Raw genomic sequence first — 9,178 nt, forward strand, 5'->3', positions numbered from 1 at the left:
TTTTCTTAGCTATTAGCATCGCCATCTTCACCTCAGACCTAATCAGTGTTGCCAGATACTGCTGACGTTTTCCAGCCCAAAATATGTTCAAAACCCGCCAAAATGCACTTGAAACCGCCCAACTTGGGCGGTAAACCGCCCAATCTGGCAACACTGGACCTAATCACTTGTTCAGCCTCGCCTCCGGACGGAGTTATGTAATTACTGATGCCTGAGAGGGCGGGGACGTGAATTCATGGCCCGACTTCCTGCTGTAAACTCCCGTCAGAGGCACGTCATGAATTCTGGACCTACCGACTTTTTTATATTGTGAAAATACGGGACTTTTATATCATGTCAAAATACGGGATATTTTCGGGAAAATAAAAAAACGGGAAGACAGCGGGAAATAAGTCAAAATAAGGGATAATAAGGGAAAATAAGGGAGGGTTGACAGGTATGGCATAGTGAGTACAGGGATACCCTGTTAATGAATACAAGCAGTAGCTGGACAGCCAATACGTGTGTGTACGCAGTAAGCCTGCTGCACAATCTTATCATTTTAGCTTGTGAACATGTGTGTTAACGATACAATAAACATAAAAGGATGGTGCACACCCTTTACATGTAGCATACAGTGCAGTCCAGAAATACAGTAGAGTAGAGTGGGGGAAAAAGCCCCCGTGGGGTAATACGCCCCCGGCCTGTTTTACCCAAAATAACCACCAGATGGCGAAAAGTTACATTTCTATTGTTGCTATGGACTGGCTTGACAACGGGGATATACAAATATCCACTGTGGATCGCATATCAGCAACGCAGCGGAGAGAAATCAAATTTCATGGTAAGTGATATAATTTTCAGATATCAGTAAAACTGTATTTAGATAGCTGCTATTTCGTCAGATATCACAGCTGTGTATGTGGTATGAGTAGACAAGTCAGTACGTTAAAAAAATACATTAGGTATAAAAAGTTGAATCACATTTTGAAAGTAAGACCCTTTTTTGTAAAAGTGTAGTCTGTGGGGTAAAACGCCCCCTTAATGGCAGGGTAAATGGCCCCCAGGGGGCATCATTTCCTTTTATCATAATTACTGTATTTCATACATTTCTGAATAGCAGATACATAGTTTTTAATAACATCTCGCTTACCTGGTTGAGTAAAGCAAGTAATTTGAACTTAATATTACAAATTTAAATTAAAAAAAAATTGAAATTAAAATGCGAAATATAATAAAATAATGCATCTATTCATTAATTCAGGGATATTTTCTTGTTTCTTTCACATTATAGGCTTAAGTAAACACTTTTGCTATCCAAACAGCTTTTTTTGAGTGAGGGGGCCTATTGCCCCACCTCAGGGGGCCTTTTACCCCACTGGGGGGGTAAAAGGCCCCCTTGGCACAATGTTTGTTTTTGTTAAAAAAAAAAATTAAGAATTAACTTTAGGCAAACTTTAGGTGGCATTATTGTTCATGTCACTGTTGTCAAAACTATGATTAAAAGTAAACACATGGTTCATTTCAACTTGGAGAAAAACTGAATTTTCCTTAAGGGGGGCTTTTTCCCCCACTCTACTCTATGTTATTATGTAGATGCACAAAGTTCCCACGCCCTGTTAAAATCCAACAGGACTTGCCTAGCTTTGCTTTTCACTGCGTTCATGTCACGAGTGAAAAAAACCTAAGCTAGGACCTATTATTAAATATAAATTTATACCATAAACTCTTCAGCTCAATCGCACATATTTATTTATTTATTTATTTATTTATTTATTAAAAAAACCCTTATTCATTAAATAAAGATGGCAGGCATATCTGAAATACTAAAACTTTTTTTAACCCCCTCCCCCTTAAATCCGCACCAGAGCTGAATGTTAACAACTAGTTGCCACAATACAATCTACTGTGATACATACAAAGTGTACATAGCTAAACGTAGACTATCATTATGAGTATTAGCCCTTATTCTCACTGTCACTTGTTGAAGTTTTATATATGTTAGGAATTTGTTAGTCTGATGCTAACCGATACCTCATATGATTGTAGAGAAATGTAGTGTTTGAAGATGTCATGAGTAAAAAGAGGAAGTGAATTTGCTTCTTTTATAAAAAGTCAAAAGTGTTAAGTGAAAGAAAAACTGATGTAGACAACAAACACTTAAAAACTGTACTTAAATACAGTAACAAAGTAATTGCCAAGAAGCCTTTATTTATCACGCATACACTCAGACTTAAGCACAGTGAAATTCCTCCTCTGCATTTAACTCATCTGAAGCAGTGAACACACACATGCACACACAAGTGAGCAATGAGCACACACATACCCAGAGCATTGGGCAGCTATGCTACAGCACCTGGGGAGCAGTTGGGGTTTGGGTGCCTTGCTCAAGGGCACTTCAGCCCAACCTTCAGGTCATGTTAACCTAACTGCATGTCTTTGGACTGTGGGGGAAACCCACACAGACACAGGGAGAACATGCAAACTCCACACAGAAAGGCCCCCCATTGGCCACTGGGCTCAAACCCAGAACCTTCTTGCTGTGAGGCAACAGTGCTAACCACTACACCACTGTGCCACCCATTGGAGGCGGAATCCAGTCAAGCCGTTAATAAAGAAGTGAGGTTAGACATCTTGTAAAACTTTCCAGCACCTACTCAGAAACAAGTGTGAGATTTTTTTAGGAAGCACTAAGAAAATCACGACTAACCACAAGTAAAGTGAAAGTAAGTGTTCACATTCAAGTATGCTAGAAACGCCTGCAAACACATCTCTACGCTTTCCACCAGATCTACCCAAAAAAGACATCAATGTATATTAAGATTAATCAGGAATTACAACACAGGCTTATTAAAGTGGAAGCCGTACATCTAGGATTTGCAGTAAACAAATGGCACATTGTTATTCCCACATATTTTAATTAAGCTTCTTAAATCATAGCACATAAGTGGTAACTTACAAACCCTGGTAGCAATTTGACTTTGCTCATTAGAATGTGTGTGGGCCTGCTGGATGCGTGCCAGCACTTTGTAAAGCTACATCCATAATTAGGATTTTCACGGGAAAATTTCATATCCTGAAAAAGTGTGGTCAGATGATCTTTAGTGTGGAGTCACTGAGGTGACATGGCGTTTGCCACAAATTAATATTTTAAGGCCAGGAGTTAAACTCCATTTATAGCTTCACAAGGTATTAGTTAAAAATTTTTTTATTTTATTTTATATGTATTATAACCCAGGACACCAGAAAGTTTTGTATTTAACAATTATTCACCGAAGGCAAAATGAATATTGGTGAATAATAACTGGAAGTCGAGGTTATTATTCACCGATATTCACTTAGCCTGAGGTGGATAATTGTTGTAGTATAAATACACAGATGATTATTTAAAAAAAATGAAAACACACATTTAAAAAAATCAAGGTGGCACGGTGGTGTAGTGGTTAACACTGTTGCCTCACAGCAAGAAGGTTCTGGGTTTGAGCCCAGTGGCCGACGGGGACCTTTCTGTGTATAATTTGCATGTTCTCCCCGTGTCTGTGTGGGTTTCCTCTGGGTGCTCTGGTTTTCCCCACAGTCCAAAAGCCATGCAGGTTAGGTTAACTGGTAGCTCTAAATTGACCATAGGTGTGAATATGAGTGTGAATTGTTGTTTGTCTCCATGTGTCAGCCCTGTGATCATCTGGCAACTTGTCCAGGGTGTACCCCGCCACTCACCCATAGTCAGCTGGGATAGGCTCCAGCTTGCCCGCGACCCTGCACAGGATAAGCGGTTATAGATAATGGATGGACATTAAAAAAAATAATTTATTTCAAACTTCAGAAGTGGCATGCAAATGTAATGCACGCAGACTTGTGTCACTTACCTATGCCGTCACCTAAAATACTTTGTTCTGAAATAGGTAAAACAAATCACAATTTCACCTTACCTTTGAATAGTTTTAGACCAAACTTTGTAGCATCTTTAGTGCTTTTAGGAACATTTTCTTTCATAATTTCTAATTCTTCCTCACTTACAGTGACAAAGCCACAGCACCTGCAGCCCTCTCCACCTCCTTCTCTCACACCCCTTGCCCATCTGGTCATGGTGGTGGCAGCACTGATTTGTTGATCTCTCAGTTGTGGAACTTCTCACCTCTTCCACCTCTCCATTTCCTCCTTTGAATTTCACTCGGTTTCAGTCTCTTCTCCTATTAACCTTTTTTTCATGGTTGTTTATCACCCTCCTGGCCCTGTGGGATGTTTCTTTGATGAACTGAATATCCTACTCAGCTCATTCCCAGAAGATGGCACCCCACTGATGCTCCTGGGAGACTTCAACCTCCACCTAGAAGCCTCCCACTCTGCTGCCTTCCTCCCACTACTCCATTCCTTTGAGCTCTCCCTGCTGCACTCACCTCCAACCCATAAAGTTGGCAACCTTCTAGACCTGGTCTTCCTCAGAAACTGCTCTGCCTCAGATCCCACAGTTACCCCTCTCCATCTGTCTGACCACCACTTCATTTCATTCTCCCTCCTCCTTCCTCTTCACCCATCATCCCCCTTCCTACCCCCACTGTTACAGTCCATTGTAAACTCTGCTCCCTCTCTCCCTTCTCTCTTGCCTCCTCTTTCACTGCTTCCCTCCTCCCGAATCCTTCTCCAATCTCCCCACTGAAGCTGCTGCATCTTCTCTGCTCTCTTCTCTCTCCTCATCACTTGACACATTATCTCCTCTTGTTTCCAGGCCAGAGCGATCTTCCCTTCCTAGTCCCTGGATGTCTGAAACACTTTACTCCAATAAAATTGGTCTATGTGCAGCAGAGAGGAAGTGGAGAAAATCCAGGGCTGCTGCCAACCTGTCTCACTACCAGTCCCTCCTTGCCGAGTTTACAGCTTCATTCAAATCAGCCAAGATCAAGTTTTATCACTCTAAAATTCATAACTCCATCTCCAACCCTGGTCAACTGTTTTCTGTTTTCTCTTCTTTAATCAATTCTCCACCAGCTGCACCTCAGTCCTCTATCACTGCAGATGACTTCACAGTCTTTTTGAGGAAAAGATCATAGCCATCCGCAACTTCTTTACCACGCCTGCCTCACCCTCCCACCCCCTCTCAACCCTCTCTGTCTCTTCCCCCTTGCTCTTTGCTTTTTCTCCCCTTTCCACTTCTGCTGTCTCCTAGCTCCTGCTCTCTCACCATCTGACCACCTGTGCCCTTGAACCTATTCCCTCATCTCTCCTCCAGACCATCACTCCTGACATCCTCCCATTTATCAGCTCCCTTGTCAACTCCTCCTTGTCCTCCAGATACTATCTCTCCAGCTTCAAACAGGCCCACATCATTCCTCTGCTGAAAAAAAACACCCTAGACCCCTTTGTCATTCAGAACTACTGCCCTGTTTCTCTTCTCCCCTTCCTATCAAAGACGCTTGAATGTGCTGCTGCTAACCAACTCTCCTCTTTTCTCTCATGGAACAACCTCCTGGATCCTCACCAGTCTGGTTTCGGAGCCAGACACTAAACCGAGACTGCGCTTCTCTCCATCAGTGAGGCACTTCTTACAGCATGTGCCACCACCCTCTCCTCTCTCCTGATTCTCCTTGACCTTTCTGCTGCATTTTACACTGTTGATCACCCCATCCTCCTATCATACTTATCAGCTCTAGGAATCTGTGGGACAGCCCTAGACTGGTTCAAGTCCTACTTCTCTGGTTGCTCCTCCCAGGTTACCTGGTCTGTTACTGTATCAGCACCATGCCCACTTACCACTGGTGTCCCTCAAGGTTCAGTCTTTGGTCCGCTTCTCTTCTCTCTCTACATCCAGTCTCTCAGCCCGATTATCTCTGCTTATGGTCTATCCTACCACTGCTATGCTGATGACATCCAACAGTTTCTTTTCCTCCTTCTGACACACAGATCTCTGCTCTCATCTTTGCTTGCCTGCGTAACATCCAGAGCTGGATGGACAATCATCACCTGAAGCTCTACCCAAGCAAGATGGAGGTGATCTACATTTCCACTCCATCCTCTCCACTTCTGTACATTGTCATCTCCTTGGGGGACATGTCTAGGTCACCTTCACCCAGTGCAGAGAACCTAGGGCTTGTGTTCGACAACAAACTCTCCTCCTCAGCGAACATCACTGCAGTGACCCGGACATGTGGATTCCTCCTCTACAACATCTGAAGGAGCCACCCTTTTCTCACCACCTACTCTACTCAGCTTCTGGTCTAAGCACTGATTCTCTCCTGCTTGGACTACTGCAACTCTCTCCTTGCTGGTCTTCCAGTATCTGCCATCAGACTCCTGCAGCTCATCCAGAATGCTGCAGCTTGCCTGGTCTTCAACCTCCCTCATTCTTCCCATGTCACTCCTCTGCTTGCTGACCTGCACTGGCTACCTATCGCAGCTCATATCAAATTTAAGACATTAGTGCTAGCTTAACAGACTGTCAAGGGGCTAGGGCTAGCATACCTCCAGAGTCTGATCCTCCCCTACACGCCAGCCAGATCCCTATACTCTGCTACTACTGGTCACTTGGCCCCTCCTCCTCTCTGCTACTGCCCAGCTCACTCAAGACTGCTTTCTGTTCTGGTTCCCCATTAGTGGAATTACCTTCCCACTGAGGTCAGATCTGCTGACTCCCTGACCACCTTCAAGCACAGACTGAAGACTCACCTCTTCAGGCTGCACCTCTCCCCTGCTTCCCTGCCCACTATGTAACTGCGTATCAGTCTAGACCAACCCAGGCTATGTACTGTCTAACCTGGGGTTAACCGTTTGAATTCTCTATTTAGTTGTACTTTGTATGGTTAGTTTGTTTTCTTTGCTGTTTGCTGAGTATTGGCACTTCAGCAGAATATTACACTAAGTATTATTCTGGCACTTTTTCAGTTGACACTAGAACTTTCTTGTCTACAAGTTCAGTACTTCATGTACCTGACATTTGCACTCATTGTACGTTGCTCTGGATAAGTGTCTGCTAAATGCAATGTAATGTAATGTAAATTGACTATTAAACCCTAAAGGGGATATACATCTCTTATTGAATTCCAATCTCTTTCTCCTAAAATCTCTTTAGGAGAAAAAAATAACAGAAGACTATTTTAAGATCTTAAGTTGAACTTAAATTGGACTTAATTGGGCTTTGACACAAGACTATTCGTCAGGAGTTTAAATTAAGAAGTAATGTTATGAGACAGGGCGGCACGGTGGTGTAGTGGTTAGCGCTGTCACCTCACAGCAAGAAGGTCCAGGTTCGAGCCCAGTGGCCGATGAGGGCCTTTCTGTGTGGAGTTTGCATGTTCTCCCCGTGTCCGCGTGGGTTTCCTCCGGGTGCTCCGGTTTCCCCCACAGTCCAAAGACATACAGGTTAGGTTAACTGGTGACTCTAAATTGACCGTAGGTGTGAATGTGAGTGTGAATGGTTGTGTGTCTATGTGTCAGTCCTGTGATGACCTGGCGACTTGTCCAGGGTGTACCCCGCCTTTCGCCCGTAGTCAGCTGGGATAGGCTCCAGCTTGCCTGCGACCCTGTAGAACAGGATATAGCGGTTAGAGATAATGAGAAGAGATAATGAGATGAGATGTTATGAGACATTGGCCAGATCTTACTGAATTCTGACTTGTTTCTCCTAAAACCCCTTTAGGAGAAAAAGAGAGAAAGAGAGAGAGAAAAGAAGAGAGAGAGAGAGAGCGCTCAATGTAAGAGCTGATTTGTTTCTGAAAGACAAAGCTAAGACTGTTATAAGAAGCAATGTTTTCCTCTGGGGAATTATATGACAACATATCAGTGCGGCGTTTTATCAAGGCAAAGCAAATCTATTAAAATTGCATCAGACATTTAAAACATCAGCCAACATTTGCCATCTAATGAGAGAAATGAAATTTTTTCAATTTAGCAAGAGCAGCGAAGTCAGGTGTATACGTGGTCAGGGCAATACTTATATAGTGATGCAGATTCTGGGCAGTGAGGGATGTGCGATTATTAGTTTGAAGAAGAAGAAGAAGCCTTTATTTGTCACATGCACACTCAAGCACAGTGAAATTTGTCCTCTGCATTTAACCCTTTTGAAGCAGTGAACACACGTGTACACACACAAGTGAGCAATGAGTGCACACACATACCCAGAGCAGTGGGCAGCTATACTACAGCGCCCGGGGAGCAGTTAGGTTAGGTCCCTTGCTCAAGGGCACTTCAGCCCAAGGCCACCCCATGTTAACCTAACCTCATGTCTTTGAACTATGGGGGAAACCGAAGTACCCAGAAGGAACCCACGCAGACACAGGGAGAACATGCAAACTCCACACAGAAAGGACCCCGTCGGCTACTGGGCTCAAACCCATAACCTTATTGCTGAAAGGTAACAGTGCTAACCACTACACACTGTGCCGCCAATTCATGCGTGGCATTCTTGTGTGGCATTCATGTGTGAGAAGGACGATTCACATGTGTAAGTACTGCCAAACATTGTGAGGGTAAAAAGAGCAAGACTCCTTGAATGAGGGAATTTCTCATGGCTGACTTCATGAGTCCAAATCTTTTCAGAACCTGCCAGCTGTAATGACTGCCACAGGTCATCTGATGACTGAATGTCAATGAGTTTGAATTGTAAAGGCACTTCATTTAATGATGTTACCAGCTCCTTTGTTTTCAATGCAAACTCTCTGTCAACATTCACACAGAAAGGGTCCTTCTCTGTCCATTCACTGTTGAATTGCCTGTTTTCTGCATCAAGTTTTCACTTTTTTTGAGTAGAAAGAGACATTTTGTCCAACTAACGTGCTAGCAAGAAGAGGACCATAGTTAGAAGAGCGGAGAGCAGTGCATGCGTCTGGACTTTTTTTTTTTTACACTACTTAAAGGGCCAGTACAAATTGCCTTGCGGGCTGGCCCTGGCCCGAGGGCCGCCAATTGAATAGCCCGGGTTTAGACTTATATATTACAATATCTTCCTATTTCTATAGTTATTACACATTTTCAGAGGGGAATAGGAGATATTTAGGTGCAGAAAGTACTCTGCATTGTTCAATTCATGGTACTGATTTTTTTTTTTTTTGGTGTGCAAGTGACAGTGTGTGGCGGCACGGTGGTGTAGTGGTTAGCGCTGTCGCCTCATAGCAAGAAGGTCCTGGGTTCGAGCCCCGTGGCCGGCGAGGGCCTTTCTGTGCCGAGTTTGCATGTTCTCCCCGTGTCCGCGTGGGTTTCCTCCGGGTGC

Source organism: Neoarius graeffei, chromosome 13 (assembly GCF_027579695.1).
Source record: "Neoarius graeffei isolate fNeoGra1 chromosome 13, fNeoGra1.pri, whole genome shotgun sequence".
Classification (NCBI taxonomy): Eukaryota; Metazoa; Chordata; class Actinopteri; order Siluriformes; family Ariidae; genus Neoarius; species Neoarius graeffei.